This window comes from Cupressus sempervirens, chromosome 10 (genome assembly GCF_028749045.1).
Source record: "Cupressus sempervirens isolate cs-2001-9-10 chromosome 10, ASM2874904v1, whole genome shotgun sequence".
In the NCBI taxonomy this organism is placed as follows: domain Eukaryota; kingdom Viridiplantae; phylum Streptophyta; class Pinopsida; order Cupressales; family Cupressaceae; genus Cupressus; species Cupressus sempervirens.
Window position 1 is genome coordinate 209,414,488 of NC_143127.1, and position 17,027 is coordinate 209,431,514.

General features: G+C 33.9%; 1 pseudogene; it reads left to right on the forward strand.

The window, feature by feature from the left end:
* LOC149533370 (coatomer subunit beta'-2-like) overlaps nt 1–17,027 on the forward strand; it is a 34,179-nt pseudogene that overhangs the window by 16,380 nt on the left and 772 nt on the right.

Consider the following 17,027-nt stretch of genomic DNA (forward strand, 5'->3'; position numbering starts at 1 on the left):
ATACAATTAGTATGACTAGCATTTCAAGTCTCCTAAATGTCATTTTGCACCCCAAAACCTTTGAATTTAGTCAAAAATCTAAACAAAAGTATGGAGCCTATAGTGTTACATTGTGTCAATGGATAATGGATCTTGACCATGGTCATTTTATCATTTTATTTTATCATTTTATTTGGTCAAACACTATCTATGTAAAGGTAGATTTGACTTTGTCATTTTGATCTTATCACTTTTTGTCTTTTTTTGGTCAAGATCCAAAGTCTGTTGTCATAACATTACACTCTTAGGTTAATACCTTTAAAATATTTCACCTAAGTTCAAGAAACCTTGCATATACCTTTACCATTAGCATTTTCATATTCCTAACATCCCTAAACATCATTTTGACCCACCCTAGTAGCATATCCTCTTCATCTTGCATTGTTCAAACCTTAGCATCATTTTCACTATCAATCCCTATCAACTTGTCTATCAACCAAATTCTCTTCTCGATCATTTACCCTCATGTTGCATATCCCAAACATCATTATCAACCCTTGAACACCATCTCTTGCATATTCCACCTTGCATACATCAACCCCTAGCATCATTACCAAGTCCAAAATCCAACCCTAACTTTCATTTTTCATACTATAGGGTCATTTTCATCTCCTTTAGTTAATCTCCACACTAGTACATTTGACCCTATTTTTCGACCAAATTTTTTGACCATCTATTAAAATGGTTTATATTGGTCGCACTATGCAAGGAAAAATATGTTTGTTTTAAAATCCATGCCTGTGTTGGTCAAAATTTTTACCAAAATAGGCTTCATATTGTTTTGAAAATGAAAAAGGTCGATGCCCTATTTCATTGTCAATGTGGTTGTTTGATGTTTTACTGTTGGGGTTTCAGGGTTCAAAGAATAACATTGTGATTGTTTCCCTTGTAAGATCCAATGATGATAGAAATCTTGGATATCTGGCTAAGCAAAATAGGCTTGCGTTTCTGTATCGCGAGCAAGAGGAGCACTATATTTCTGTGGCAATCACAACTTCTTGTTAGATTTCAAAGAACAAGATTGTTTGAGTGAGGAAATATATTTTCATTATCCAAGACATCCTTTTGTTCTGTGCATTAAAGATGCTTCTTCTTTCAATCCTATTTTCTGCACATGGCCTTGTAGGGCTCTTCTCTAATGCGGTCACCTGTGTGAAAGCACTTGTCATGATGGTAAGCATCCACTCTATGTCGAACAAGTTCTTTTTCACTTCAAATATTGTGGTCATGAAGTAACAAATAATTGCTCACAAGATGAGGAATCAAAGCTTTGTTTGGAGGAAATAAGCAATGCATTTGATAAGTGTGGATCTTCATCAAATCTCTAGTTTCTCTGGTTGGTCGCTGGAAGCAGAATCTAGGTAAGTAGTTTGGATCTTCTTTTATTTTTTAGGCCAAGACCAAATATATATGGCAGGATGGAAGATAGTACCTAAATATCTAATGTCAAATGTCCCTTCAAATCAAACAACTCATAAAAATTATTGCATGCGCTTGAATTGCAATAAATCTTCTCTTAATGTATTAAGTGTAGCTGGTAAATGCTTTTATCTACTATACTGTAGATCACTACCTTATGTGTCAGCAAATAGAATCAATACCATGAGGAAAAATACAAAACCTGCAGTAGACCCCTCAAAGAGAAGTACCCAAAGGAGATACCATTGAAAAGAATTTGAAAAATTCACGTTACTTTCCTGTAAATTTTTCCCATCTTTTCTCATGTATATACATAGACATAGGAAAAGAATCATTCTCTATATAGCAACCTTTGATCTTTTGATCTGATGTATTGACTTTAAGATTGGAACTTGTTATCTTCTTTTCACATTATCTAAATTGAACTGTGTCTCCCAGCAAGCATCCAAAACTTTATCCCAAATTTTTAATCATATTTGCTACAACCCATGTGAAAAAAATGAAATTGTAGTTGGGCTACTCAGATCCAACACTCTGTGCAACCATTTTAGAACAAGAAGCATTTTCATATCTACATTCTATCTTATGTTGTGTTAAATTTAAGGAAGCCTTTCATATGATAAATTTTCTTGTGTGAAAGCTCCATAAATGGTTGTGTAGGTGTGTCTATGACATCAACAACACAAAACAAAACTCAAGGATAGCTCTTCAAAGAGTAGAGGTAGCTACTCACTATACAGAAGCATTTTCCAAATGTTTTTAAGTTTATCAGCATATCCCTGCATCCCCTCTATGTAACTACTACTATTGAAAATAGATAAGAAAGACCTAGAATCAATTGAAAAAAAAAACATGATAATCTGATCAACTACATAAGAACTTCATTCAAATTAGGTCAAGTGACTTACACAAAGATTCTGCATGATTTTCTATTGTTGAGAATGTCGATGGGAAAAAATGATCATAGGTTGCTAGTTGAATATTATGACCCAACCAAAGAAGAACTATTTTTATAATGAAATGAACCAAGACTGCTTTCTTGCAACTGCCACTCCAATCCATAATTGCCTATGCATAAATAGGTAGCATTAATAAAATGTATAATATGTTCAAAACAGTGATTGATAAGATACAATCCATAAGTAGGAGATATTTTTCCACAACAAGTCAAATTGTGATATTGCTATCAAGGTTTAATTGTGTGATTTTTGAGTCAAAGTCATTGACCCATATTTCATGACTAGTGGTTCACCAAAACCATCTCTCATGAGAATAAACAGAACACTTAGCACTCATTGGATCTAGGTAGTGCTCACAAAGGTGAAGCATGGGGACTTCTTGGGAGGTTACCCTTCCCAGTACTACTCCAGCTTGAGTGTGCGTGACTACAGAGTTTCATCCATGGTTAAACCCACTCTTCTTGCAACCCCATTTGCAAAACCTTCACCAAGTGTTATGCCTTATGAACCATTCATTAGAAAGCTCCTTAAGCATATCAATTGATAAGTAAGAGTTATTTTTGCACAAGTCAAATTGTGATATTGCTATTAGGATTTAACTGTGTGGTTTTTGAGTCAAACTCATTGACCCATATTTCAAGTTCACCAAACCCATCTCTCATGAGAATGAATGGAACACTTAACACTCATTGGATCTAGGTGATGCTCATAGAGGTGAAGCACTGGGACTTCCCCGAAAGTCACCCATCCCAATACTACTCCAGCTTGAGCACCTTAACTATCGAGTTTACTCTATGGTTAAACCCACTCTGCTTGGAACCCTATTTGTAAAACCTTCACCAAGTGTCGTGACTTATGAACCATTCATTAGAAATCCCCTTAAGCTCATCAATTGATAAGTAGGAGATATTTTTCCACAGGTCAAATTGTGATATTGCTATCAGGATTTAACTGTGTTTTTGAGTCAAACTCATTGACCCATATTTCACAAGTAGTGGTTCACTGAACCCATCTCTCATGAGAATGAATGGAACACTTAGCACTCATTGGATCTAGGTGATGCTCATAGAGGTGAAGCACTAAGACTTCCCAAGAGGTCACCCATCCTAGTATTACTCCAACTCTAGCGCACTTAGCTATGGAGTTTCCTCCATGGTTAAACCCACTCTGCTTGCGACCCCATTTGCAAAACCTTCACCAAGTGTTGTGCCTTATGAACTATTCATTAGGAAGCCCCTTAAGCTTATCAATTTATAAGTAGGAGATATTTTTCCACAAGAAGTCAAATTGTGATATCACTATCAGGATTTAACTGTGTGAGTTTTGAGTCAAACTCATTGACCCATATTTGATGAGTAGTGGTTCACCAAACCCATCTCTCATGAGAATAAATGGAACACTTAGCACTCATTGAATCTAGGTGATGCTCATAGAGGTGAAGCACTGGGACTTCTCGGGAGGTCACCTATCCCAGTACTACTGCAGCACGAGCGCGCTTAACTACAAAATTTCCTCTAGTTAAACCCACTTTTCTTGCAACCCCATTTGCAAAATCTTCACCAAATATTGTGCCTTATGAACCATTCATTAGAAAGTCACTTAAGCTCATCAATTGATGAGTAGGAGATAATTTTATACAACAAGTCAAACAAAGGCAAGATAATCCTACAATGTATGCGTAAACTCACAAGAGCAAACAATGCTCAAGATGGGGCCATAACATAAAGAAATAATTTCTCAAAGATTGTTTACTTAAAATCTAAGTTACTCGCCTTCGTAGTGGTTTGGGTTTAGGTTCATAGGTATGGTTTGAAGAGTTTATCAAAAAGAATCTGGTCTTGAGTTCGTCAATACAAAAACATTTAAAATATAAAATATGCATATTTGTAGCAGTATTTCAATTCAAAATACGAATGATATATTAGTGAAACTCAAATGTTATAATATATATTAAAATTAAATAATAATAATGTCAATTGTCAATAGTGAGTCATCATTTAAGAAAAAATAATATGGGACTTACAAAATATCATCACCATCTATATTAGATGATATAGGTCGTGGTAAATTAGAAGAACCACAAATAGGGCTCCACTAGCATTGGCATTGGCACTAGCACTCCAATGCCCACAAATTTTCCCATAGTCATCATCAACATCAAGTGCAACAAAGTGGGAAGTGGAAGATACAAGTAAATATGTTATGGGATTATTATCTCAGTCCCTTGTGTCCCCTCTTAGCCACTTTTTTTAAGGAGCAGTAGATTTGAATGCACGTAAACCAAGTCCTTTTCCTTTTTTCAGTGTAGCCAATTGCACTTTACTAAGTAGATCCAGGAGTGTGTGATATAATTCCTCATAAGTGTAGATGAACTAGCAAGCTATTGCGAAAAAATATAAGGGTTAAGAATTTTTTAAAAAATTATGATATTGCTATCAGGAAACTTTGTAGTTAAGTGTGCTCAAGTTGTAGTATTAGGATGGGTGACCTCCTGTGAAATCTCGGTGGTCCACCTCTGCGAGCATCACCTAGATCCTATGAGTGCTAAGTGTTCCAATCATTCTCATGAGAGATGGGTTCAGTGAACCACTACTCATGAAATATGGGTCAATGAGTTTGACTCAAAAATCATATAGTTAAATACTGATAGCAATATCACAATGTGACACTGTGTAAAAATATCTCCTACTTATCAATTGATGAGCTTAAGGGGCTTTCTAATGAATGGGTCATAAGGCACAACACTTGGTGAAGGTTTTGCAAATGGAGTTGCAAGCAAAGTGGGTTTAGCCATGGATGAAACTATGTAGTTAAGCATGCTAGAGCTGGAGTAGTACTTGGATGGGTGACCTCCTGAGAAGTCTTGGTGCTTCACCTCTATGAGCATCACCCAAATCCAATGAGTGTTAATTGTTCCATTCATTCTCATGAGAGATAGGTTCCATTCATTTCATTAAATATGTATCGACGAGTTTGACTCAAAAATCACACAGTTAAATCCTGATAGCAATATCACAATTTGACTTGTTGTGTTAAAATATCTCCTACTTATGGATTGTATCTTATCAATCACCATTTTAGACATATATTATACATTTTATAAATGCTACTTGTTTATGAACAGGAATTTATGGATTGGAGCAGCAGTTGTAGAAGAACAGTCTTGGTTCATTTCATTATAAAAATATTTCTTCTTTAGTTGGGTCATAATATTCATCTAGCAACCTGTGGTCATTTTTTCCTATCAACATTCTCAACAGCAGAAAAAAATCATGCAAAATCTTTGTGTAAGTCACTTGACCTGATTTGAATGAAGTTCTTATTTAGTTGATCAAATTATTGTGTGTTGTTTTTCAATTGATTCTAAGTCATTTTTTTGCTTTTTTTTATTGAAGAGTCATTTCATAATTCAATTCATCCTCACTGTGATCACTGTTGATGTATTGGTAAGAATCGCCAAATTTCTCTCTGCCAAATTATTATTATTTGTGGATCAGAAGTATTTAATGCTCATTCCTTGATTGTAGAGTTAATGATGACATTTTCATTTTGTTTTTAAGTTTAGAAGTTTGACATTAATAAGTTTTGAGACCCCAACTGAGACCCCCAAATCACCTTGCCAACTCATGAGGGTCACTGTTCAAAAGGCACTTAATTAGTTTGGAAATAGTCAATTCATTTAAGCAGCAACTATTTGACTTTTGTAATTGGTCTTAAACCATAACAATAGCAGATTGATGACTAAATGAGTCTTACTCATCTCAATGTTAGTTGGATTTGCTTTAGTATTTCTGATGTAACAAACCTGAGCAGTTGAACTTAGCAGCTCTAAAAGCATGTATAGTAGGTTAAGATATGGGCAACCTTAACTTATAGGTTGATGTATGGTAGTAGTTTCAATATTGTTCTAGCAATAGATGTTAATCTTGCAGAATAAATACTGGATCAGATTTGAGTTGCACCTTGGATTTTAGGCATATTGCATATATTATGAGTTAAGTTGAATTTACAATATCTCATTTTGTACAAAAAAATCTAATGTATATTGTGATGTAAACATAGATAGTCTATTCTAGTTATTGTTTTGTACAATTTTAGTTAAAGACACACAAGTCAACAAACTTCCCGTTGATGTACTTTGTTGGATTAAGTGAAAAGTTAATAATCAATTGTATTTGTCAACTTTTAATAAAGAAATGAGGCAATGGCTGAACTGCATTTAATATGACTATTTTCTTTCATTTATTGACAATTTTTTCCCATCATTTATTGACAACATTTTTATGACTTTTCCCTGTCATTGGTTAAAACTAAGGACGAAAGATGTAGAATACATATAATTTTTTTTTTGATTTAACTACAACATAATCCTAATCAATAGCATTGTCCTAGTAATGATGTAATAAATACCTATAATATGGATTCTTTAGAACATTATATGGATTTTTCTAATACAACTACACAGATAAAGTTTTAACTAAAAAAGAGATAGAGTTCACTCTTATGTGCAACTCCTCTTTCAGCCTGAGGGTTAGCTATGACAAATCATCTAGTACCATTTTGAAAGCAATTGAAATTTTAAATGAAAAAGAACAGTCCACAACAATTGAAGTTGACATGGGATATCTTGACTGCATGGGTTTAAGAACACTTTTTAGTTTAGAGAGAAGATTGTGCATTTTTAGCTAAATCTCTTATGATATTTTTTGTCTGGCATTTCAAACTGGAAACTCATAGATCACTTTCTTTATTTTTTAGGTACTTGATGCAACAAGCGATGAACCTTGGGGTCCACATGGGACGGTTATGGCTAAGATTGCTCAAGCTACAAGAAATTTGTAAGACCATCTTTAGAGTTTTGCATCAGAACTCTCACAAAAATTTACATTTCTTTTTGGCAGTCATCCAACAAATAATGGATAAAGAAATTTGTATTTGATGCAATAATGAAAGCCAATTGGTTATGGGTGTTCTCTGGAAAAGGGTTAGTGACACCAGCAGAAACTGGCATCATGTTTACAAGGTAGATTATTCTGATCCTTCTCTGGTAGTTAGTAATTTCAAGCTGCATATACTTGGTTCATGCCAAAAGTCAACAATGGTATATGACTTGCCTAAGCTGACATTTGTAATTTTTAAAAACATGTTTTTTTTTGCAATGGAAGTGTTCCTTTTTTCATCTTCTGTCAAAACTAAAAAATTGATTTTGTTCTCATCTTATGGCACCTTTGGAGTTGTAAAACATTCTATTAAGAAACTCATATTTTGTCATTTCAAGGCATTGACTATTCTAGAATATCTTGTGGCAAATGGATTTGAATGTGTCGTTGATGAACTATTGGAACACACTTTCCAAATTTTAGTATAAGATGTCCCAAGACTGTCTTTTTGTTGGCTAGGAAACTTACATTGGCCAACTAAAATTAATTTACTTATATGTTTGATTCTTGCTCTGTTCTCTGCTATATATTGAATATTTCTAGGTTGTTCTATTCAAATACTTGAGATTGATGTTTTAGCTATGAGATTGATAGTTGGAATTTTCATTGATTAGACACTTTCAGATTTTGAGTTTGTTGAACCAAACAGTTAGGATCAGGGAATCAATGTGATTGACACTAGTACATTTGACCCCATTTTTAGACCAAAATTTTCAACCATCTAATAAAATGGGGTCAAATTGGTCAAAATATGCAAGGCAACACACACACACACACACACACACACACACACATTTTTAAATACAAGCCCTTGTTGGTCAAAATTTCAACCAACATGGGCTTACACTGTGTCAAAATAAATAAAAACTCTGTTTGCCGCCCTAATTTCTTTGTTGCTGCCCTAATTTCTCATTTATTGTTACGGGAAAGATAGCTTGTGTGGCTTAATCATTTCCTATAGTGCATTTTGTGGCCAAGAGTATGTGCCAAAAGGGTTTTACAGCTTTAGCGCCAACAGGGTTTGACAGCTGGGGTTCTTTGGTGCTTGATTGTAGTAGAGGAGAGCTCATGAATGCTTCAAATTAGTTGACATTGAAAGAGATTTCAGAAGTGAAGGCTCTTGTAGCATCAAAGAGTCATAGTGAAGCTGAAAGAAGGCGACGTGAAAGGATTAATTCACACGTGGAAACTTTGAAGAGCTGAACCACACTAACACAAGCTATGTCATTTAGGGTAAGCTTGGGTTGGTGTTAAAGGCTACTCTTTAAACACATTTCTATCATTTGTATGGTTTAATGGTTGGATCATATACCTTCAAAAACTAACATTGATCACACACCAACTACAATATAATTTCTTAGTAGGAAAGGCCACTAATGTGGGACCAGTTATGTGCTGGTGTCTCAGGGACTTGCCACTGCTTGTTGTCAATGCAAGATACATGCCAGAAACAACAACTTCTCATTCAAATGAAATGAGACAACAAACTGACATCATTTGCTTCTTGCATATTTTGCTAGGCCATGTGTTAGAAGACATTCAACAATCATTTCCACAAACTTTCTTTTGATGGTAGATAAATGTAAAATGGAAATAACATCTAGTAGTGTATTTATGTTAGAGCAACCATTTCACTTTAACATAGGCTTGATGACAGAAAAAGGAGTGGCTTATTTCGTGTGTCATCATATACAAGAGTCTAGCAATTGTGCAGTGGTTGTGTCATTTAATTACATTTTAATATTCTAGATTTTGAAATTATATGTGGTAAACCAAGATCAATGAGGTCATTCCCAATGGATCAAGGGTTGAATTGTTGGTCTAAATATTTGTTTAGAATAAATCCATCCTGCTTAACTACCAATCATGGAAAGCCACACAAATGCATGATAGGTTTGTGAGTCAATATCCATGATTACAAGGCCAGTTCTTCACCTATTCTGGCATAAACCTTATTGTAAATGAAAGGAGGAAAAAAGGAATAGAGGAAATAACAAAAATGAAGAGTCTCATGGTCAACATATATCCTCTTATTTTTGAAATAGAGCTTTATGAATCATGGATCACTAGTCCACAAAAGTAACAATGATAAAACACATACGCATTAGACATTCATAGACACAATTAAGAGTTAGACTTTTGAGAACAACCATCTACAATGCAAGACACATACACTTAGGTTCCTTTGTTGATTAATAAGGAGTCAAAAAGTGTTATATATATGAGACTCAATAGCTCACTTACATGAAATGGATTCTCCATTACAAATGGGCACAGGGCTGCTCACTTATAATAATATCTCAACAAGCAATAAATTCTCCCAAAAAATGAGTTTGAATTATGAATCCATGGAGGTAGAAGTCATATTGAACATGGGTAGCATAGATCTCCTTTGTTGATTGTTGGAGCACGTATAGGATGGGTGCAAGGTAATTAACCTTGAACTTCAACTCTTTGTTTCACATATGCAACTAATGGGGTTGCATTTCTTGACAATGCTTAGAGCATGGCCATTGATCTTTGAAATCTTTTCAAAATCTTTTTCTTTCTGTGTTCCTCTTTTCGTCTTTTGTTTAGTATATTGATTCAAAATTTGATTTTTAGTCAATGTTTATACTATAATTTGATTTTACAATTATTTTATGCCCTGGATCAATACTTGTTTGAAATCAGCTTCAATTTACAGGATATAACTTTTGTTTGGAGCTAGAAAGATTGTGCCAAGCAGCTACAGAGCCATGATCGGTCAGACTACCAATGGTGGTTGGATTGAAAGTCAATGTTGAAAGCTCACATTGCCTAACCCAAAAGAAACTATTGGCCCAAGGTGTGTGGAGCCATGATGAATCCAATATAACATTCGCATTGTGGTGGAAACCACTAGCATACCGGGTATATACGAGTACTGTCTACTGCTATGCTTTGTTGTTTGGTGCTTGAATTGATTTTCCTTCATGATTTTTTCTAAGCTAATCCATTATTTCCCTAAACTGATATTATTTTCTATTGCATAATGTTTACAAGTTTCCAAATAATTTCTTTAGGTTTTCCTGCATATGCTTATCTATTCAAGTCTTCTATGAATTGATTCCTTAAAAATATGACCTTTATCCATCAATACTGACTATAGTGTTCTATGGGTCTCCTGTGAATGTTAACTAGTTGAGTGTGTGTGACTAGCTATTGATTCTCCTTATCATGATTCCAATATGCTCTCATCTACTTGTATACCTATTCTTAATTGCCACCCCTCTCCTATGTGAGTAGTGTGTAGTCCTACTTATATCTTTAAAAAGATTACTTGCATCCATCTCAGGTTGAGTAAATTTTTGGCCAGACTTTTTAAATTTTATTTTTTTCAAGTTTTAAAAATTGGATCCTCCTACCGAGTGGATTTAGAGCACAATGGACTATAGTGTATGCCCATAGTGATTTTGAGTTGAAAATTCTCATAGCTTTCTTGTTTCCTTTAAACCATAGAATAGTCATAAAGGTTATATTTATAGGGAGGAGATTGTATGTGTGCATTTCTTTCTTTAAAATAATAAAATGATAAAAAAGATTAATTTAATGGAGAGGATAGATAAACATATCATGAAACCTTTGTAAAAATTTTACTTTCAATTTTATTTAATGTTTGAGAAATCGTAGAATACCTGAGGAATTGTAGAATGCCTAAGGTCAGAGTATTGTAGTTTTGATAATCTAGGGTTTGGTTAAAATCCTACTTGGGTTCACAAATTTGTAAACGCATCACTATTTGCAAAGTGTAATTTTTCTAAAAGTATTGTAGTTTTGATAATCTAGGGTTTAGTTAAAACCCAACTTTCGTTCACAAATTTGTAAACTGCATCATTATCTGCAAAGTGTAATTTTTCTAGAAGTATTGTAGTTTTGATAATCTAGGGTTTGGTTAAAACCCAACTTGGGTTCACAAATTCGTAAACTACATCACTATTTGCAAAGTGTAATTTTTCTAAATAAGTTGAATGTCTGTAGTTTGATGTCATGAGTATTGTAGTTTTGATAATCTAGGGTCTGGTTAGTCACCACAATCTAACACCTTTTGTTTTTTTTTCCCCCACAAATAAGAGTAGGGTTTTCATTTTTCAATTCACTTACATCCTGACCAATGAGTTGAGCAAGGTGGTATTTGAGGCAATCAATGCCTCTTTTTGTATCAAACCTATGAAAATTGTATGTATGTTAGTATTTCAGAAAATAAGAACCAGAATTTATAGGAAATAAAACACCAAAAAAGAGAGTTAAGAAATCAAATGGCTAAACAAAAAAAGAAATAGATAATGAATAAAAAACAAAACAGACTTTGCAAGAATGGCTCAGAAAGACTTTCTAAGGAAGGTCCTGAAGAGGACTTTCTAGCTAACTTATGGTCAATGATGGATGTGATAGCTTGCAAGTGATGAGCTAGTTACTTGTCCAATATTTTTCTTAGAACAATATGTTGTTTTGATACCATTGTTGAATCCACATATAACATTTTCACTGTTATCTGTTACCACTTTTCAATCCCAGCTTCCCCAAGGAAACAAATGTTGTAAGTGATCACCTTTTCATAAGCTCAGAAGTCAACATTGCCCAAAATACAGAGGAGAGGATAAAAGATTTGAATCAATTTCAAAAAAATTGTATGGTGCCAATGGGGTGCTTCTCGGTCAATCTCACATTAGGGAAAATGTCCGTTGTATGGGTGAAGTGTTGCCAAAAATCATATTCTTTATTATATAGTTGAACAAAATGATCCAATAGTAATAATTGAGGATAAGTTGCCTTTCATCACTATTCCACAAAGTTAATTCTAGATCTAGACATGAAATATCATTAAATAACTACATGTGATGTCTTTGATAACTTCAAAATGAAAACCTTTCAATTTGTAAAAGATATTTGTGAGACTTTCAATCATAATATAGAAGATGACACTATGAAAATTTTTTATGAAAATTTCACTGCTTTTGCTGAAAATTGTATTTCACAAGGATTCTTATTTTAAATAGCCCCTTGGTGTGATGTTGACAGAAAATTTGCATGAAAAGGTATAAGAAATAGATCTAATGAATCCAACAGACTAAAGTTTGACAATATTTTGCTAAGTTGCCAGTTCACTTTTGGGTTCAAAATTCATTCAATTTTTTTTTGGGTTGGGTTCAGATTTGTTGTGGGTTTGTCCGTAAAAGAATATATGTTATAAATGTATATGTGCTTGTGTGTTTATATATGTAAATGTATATGTGTGTATGTATATATGTATATGTGTAGCAGCAAATAAGTTCATACACCACTATGCTAATATTAAAGAACATAGCAAAATGCACCACCACAAATTCAGACATGACATATAAAACACTTTTTGGTCTTTTTACTATTTTAGTGGTCACTTTTAGGGTTGGGGGTTCAAATAGACATGCTTGCACATGCTAGCAAGAAAGAGGTAGAGAATGAAGGACTTAGATAGACAATATGATCTCAATATCTCTAAGAATCTCAAGCATTTTTCTAGCAGAATTTTTGGTTTGGTTATTTGGTTAATTCTCCACAAAGGTTTGTTGTTTAAACCAATTGCTCAAAATTTTGCAGTTATAGATTCTACGTGGGTGAGGCATTTTTGAAAATACCTCTTTTTGTAGACATTTTGGGTTTGGCTTCAGGTTGAAAGCAATTTTTATTCAATGGCCCTCTAGCTTGCCCAAAGTTTTATCCTTGGGAACATGTAGCTGATTAATGAAAGCTGCAAATGTTTATGCTTCAAAGTTCAGCTAACCACTTTTGAATTTTTATGAGCCCTCCTCACATCTCATCTTAGGGAAGCAAATATTTGTTAATCAAGAGTCTGGTTTTCTTGTTGAAGTTAACTAAAAGACACAGATGTCCTAGGTACACAACCTATTTTTTTGTCGAGTATATTTAGAGAGAGACATTCCTTGCAACTTAGATTGATTTACTGCTCTTTTTATTGACATCTCATGTTTGTGTGTGATATATCATCAGGCTGTGATTAAGGGCATTAAGTACCAATTTTGTTCCATTAGCCTTTTTGACATCATTGACAAAAAGGATGGATAACTGATTAGAACTTTATGTTGCAGGAGAGGAAAAGTATTCGTCCAACCTTTTTTGCAGAGTCTATCTATGGTGGAGCTTTTTTGGCTATATGTTCAAATGATTTTGTGTGCTTCTATGATTGGGCTGAATGCCAAGTAATTCGGCATATTGATGTTACTGTGAAAGTGAGTCTACACACTCATATGATCCTGCATTGAGTATTGTACCTAGGCCTTATTAGCTGAAAGATACTTTAATACAGAAAATAATAGATTCATGGTTAACCTTTAGTTTCTTTTCCTTAACTAATGCTTCATATGTTATTTGGTACAGAACATTTACTGGGCTGATAGTGGTGATCTTGTTGCAATTGCCAGTGACGATTCATTCTATATTCTGAAATACAATGTAAGATGCTCAAACATGTTTTGTTCTGTCCAATTAACTTGTAGTATTAATTCAGTTGCTGAAATCTTGCAAAGTGTGCTTTCTTTCCTATATTTTATAAGGGGACAGCTTTGTACTAGCTGCAATTGAGGCTTTTACTACTTAATATTTTCCACTATTCTTGGATTGAATGAATAATAATGTTACTTTTCTATGGTTTTTACAGTGTGCTGTTGTTTCTGCATGCTTGGATGCTGGTAAGCCTATTGATGAACAGGGGGTAGAGGATGCTTTTGAACTTGTACAAGAGATAAGTGAGCGGGTTAGGACTGGAATATGGGTTGGTGATTGTTTTATATACAATAACTCATCTTGGCGCCTCAATTATTCTGTTGGTGGTGAGGTATTTATTATGCATCACTACCAGCAACGTATTTCTATTGGATCTCTCTTGATTTGTCATGTAATTTCCTATGTTAGGTGTGCCTTGGCTGAATTTACTTTCACAACTAGAGCCAGATGCTTGATGTTCTTCATCTGTGAGTCTTAGTTAATTATTATTATTAATAACCAGTGAAACTGATTGAGTGCGATCCCAAATTGCAGGTAACACCAATGTCTCACATAGATCGGCCTATGTATTTGTTAGGCTATCTTGCAAGTCAGAGTCGGGTGTATCTTATTGACAAAGAGTTTAAGTGAGTGCACTTCAAAGGCTTTTTACATTAAGTGCATTTAGAATATTTTTATTTTCAAAACCAGTCGTTGACATTGCTTTGTGTTGTGTTATTTCAGTGTGATGGGCTATATACTACTCATTAGTTTGATAGAGTATAAGGCACTTGTTATGCGGGGTGACCTTGATAGGGCAAATGAAGTTTTACCTACAATTCCTCAAGAGCATCTCAATAGGTAGTTTTTAAATTTAATGTTCTTAAATTAAAAGTTGAAACATCAATGGATATTTACTCATGTATTCTGATGTTTTGCTAACTGACATATATCTACACATGTCTATTATGTTTGATAATTAGAACAATACTTGAATGAGAGTGTCAAATTTCTAGGTTTTTGGTTGAATCTAGCTGATAAAATGTAATTCTCTCTTTTTAAAGTGTGGGTTGGTTTTTGGAGACACGAGGCATTTTAGAGGAAGCACTTGAAGTGTCTATAGATCCAGACTACAAATTTGATCTGGCAGTACAACTTGGGAGGATTGAAGTGGCAAAAGTTAGCTTGAACTTTCATTTGCGCTGATGATAATATTTAATTTCACATTAAATACACAAATATCATATATTATTGATAGGATTGACTGGACATATGGCTGTTCAACACCTTCTAGATCTTATGTTAGATAATGATTTACTTTGCGATGTTTGGTATTGATTATTTGAATTTTCGTGCTATTATGTAGGCAATCAAAATGGAAACAATTATGAGAACTAGCCATGTCTTCTGGAAAGGTATCAATTATCTCAACTTTGGTGGCCTGTTGAACTTATCCTGTTTATCTTGTATTTATCAAAAGCCCATGGAAATTTAGCAGATCCATGTGTTAGTTGTCACTTCAGTCCATCTGTATGGTAATGAATAATGATAATAAATAAATCTAGGTTTTGGCTTTTGTTATTTTTCGAGAGTTTCCTTACCAGGATTCCAGTAGATCAGGTTTTGGTTTTTATTTGAGCTTTTGCCCTATTGACCATTTCTGATTATTTACTGGTAAATATCATGAAATGCTTTGTTTATGAAGGCATATTGAAATCTAAAATCAGGTGATTTCAATGCAATCTTGTTTACTAGATTATAGATTGATAAGTTGCCTCAAATTCCATATATTTTGTTTGATGTTCTGCAAAATCAGCCTGGGATTTATAATTTACTATTCACTGCTTTTACCAATGCAAATTTGTTTGTGCTTATAATAAGGTGAACCTCATTGACTTGCTGATTTTCCTATCTTTTCACTTTCTAAAAAGAACTTTTAAGCGAGATAATGAATTACAATATGGTTGGCTAAATATTAACTTCCTCAAATGTTTTTATTTACAAAAGCTGACAGAAATGATATAATTGTCAATGTGAAACTGAAGGACAGTGACAAGAATAAACGAAAAGCTTATTTTGAGTGATTAGACTCAATCACAGTGTTATTTCAGCGTTATTTCGAGTTTTAATCATTGAGCTATTGAGTTACTTAAAACTACTTTCCTCTGATCTCTTAAAGCAGACTTGAAACACACCAAAATGGAGTTATATGTTCTCATCTATTGCTTTTGCATTTGCTTATCAATGGTGCAGTTAGACATGGCTGAGGAGTGCCTGAGCCATGCTTCAGACCTAAGTGGATTGTTGCTTCTCTACTCATCAATGAGAGATGTAGGTGGGATGGCAAAACTTGCTAATCTTGCTAGAGACCAGGGGAAAAATAATGTTACATTTCTTTGTTTGTTCCTGCTGGGTAAAGTAGAAGAATGCATCCAACTATTGGTGGAAAGGTGACTTGCAGAATGATGTTATACATATCTTTGGGGTTATTCAGAAATCTAGGCTAAAGGATGGTTAGTTTTGTTTTTTTAACATTTTTTTGTCGGTAATTGGCATTAATCGAATATCAGAAGCTGCTTTTATGGCGCGATCCTATCTGCCAAGCAAGGTTTTAGAAATTGCTTCCATTTGGCGTGATGACCTTAGTAAGGTATCCTACTATTTTGCAAGATCATGTGTGAGATTTATTTTCTATGTAGATGTGAATATAGATTTCAAAATTCTATCCTACCTATGTTTTTATGTCAAATTTTTTAAAAATATCTATCAATGTGAGATTAACAAAATGAAATTATAAGTCCTCCAACTTATATACAAGCAAACATGTTTTTTTTCTTTATGTACAAAGTGGGATTTCATTTGTTTATTGCTCTACACATTTATTGTACATTTTATATGCTAATACTTAAGGATTCTTGATATGCTGTATAAACAAGAAGTGTGGGCCTCAGATGCTGTGACTGTACAGGTAGTGTTTTTTGATGAATTTACTTGTTCCTCTTTTAATCTAGCATTACTTTGTGCTTCAAAGGTAAATCAAAAAGTTGCAGAGTCATTAGCAGATCCAAAAGACTATCCTAACCTCTTCGATGACTGGCATTTGGCGCTATCCGTTGAAACTCAACTAAGGGAGTCAAGGTTTTTATCAATGTTATACTTCAAGTTTATA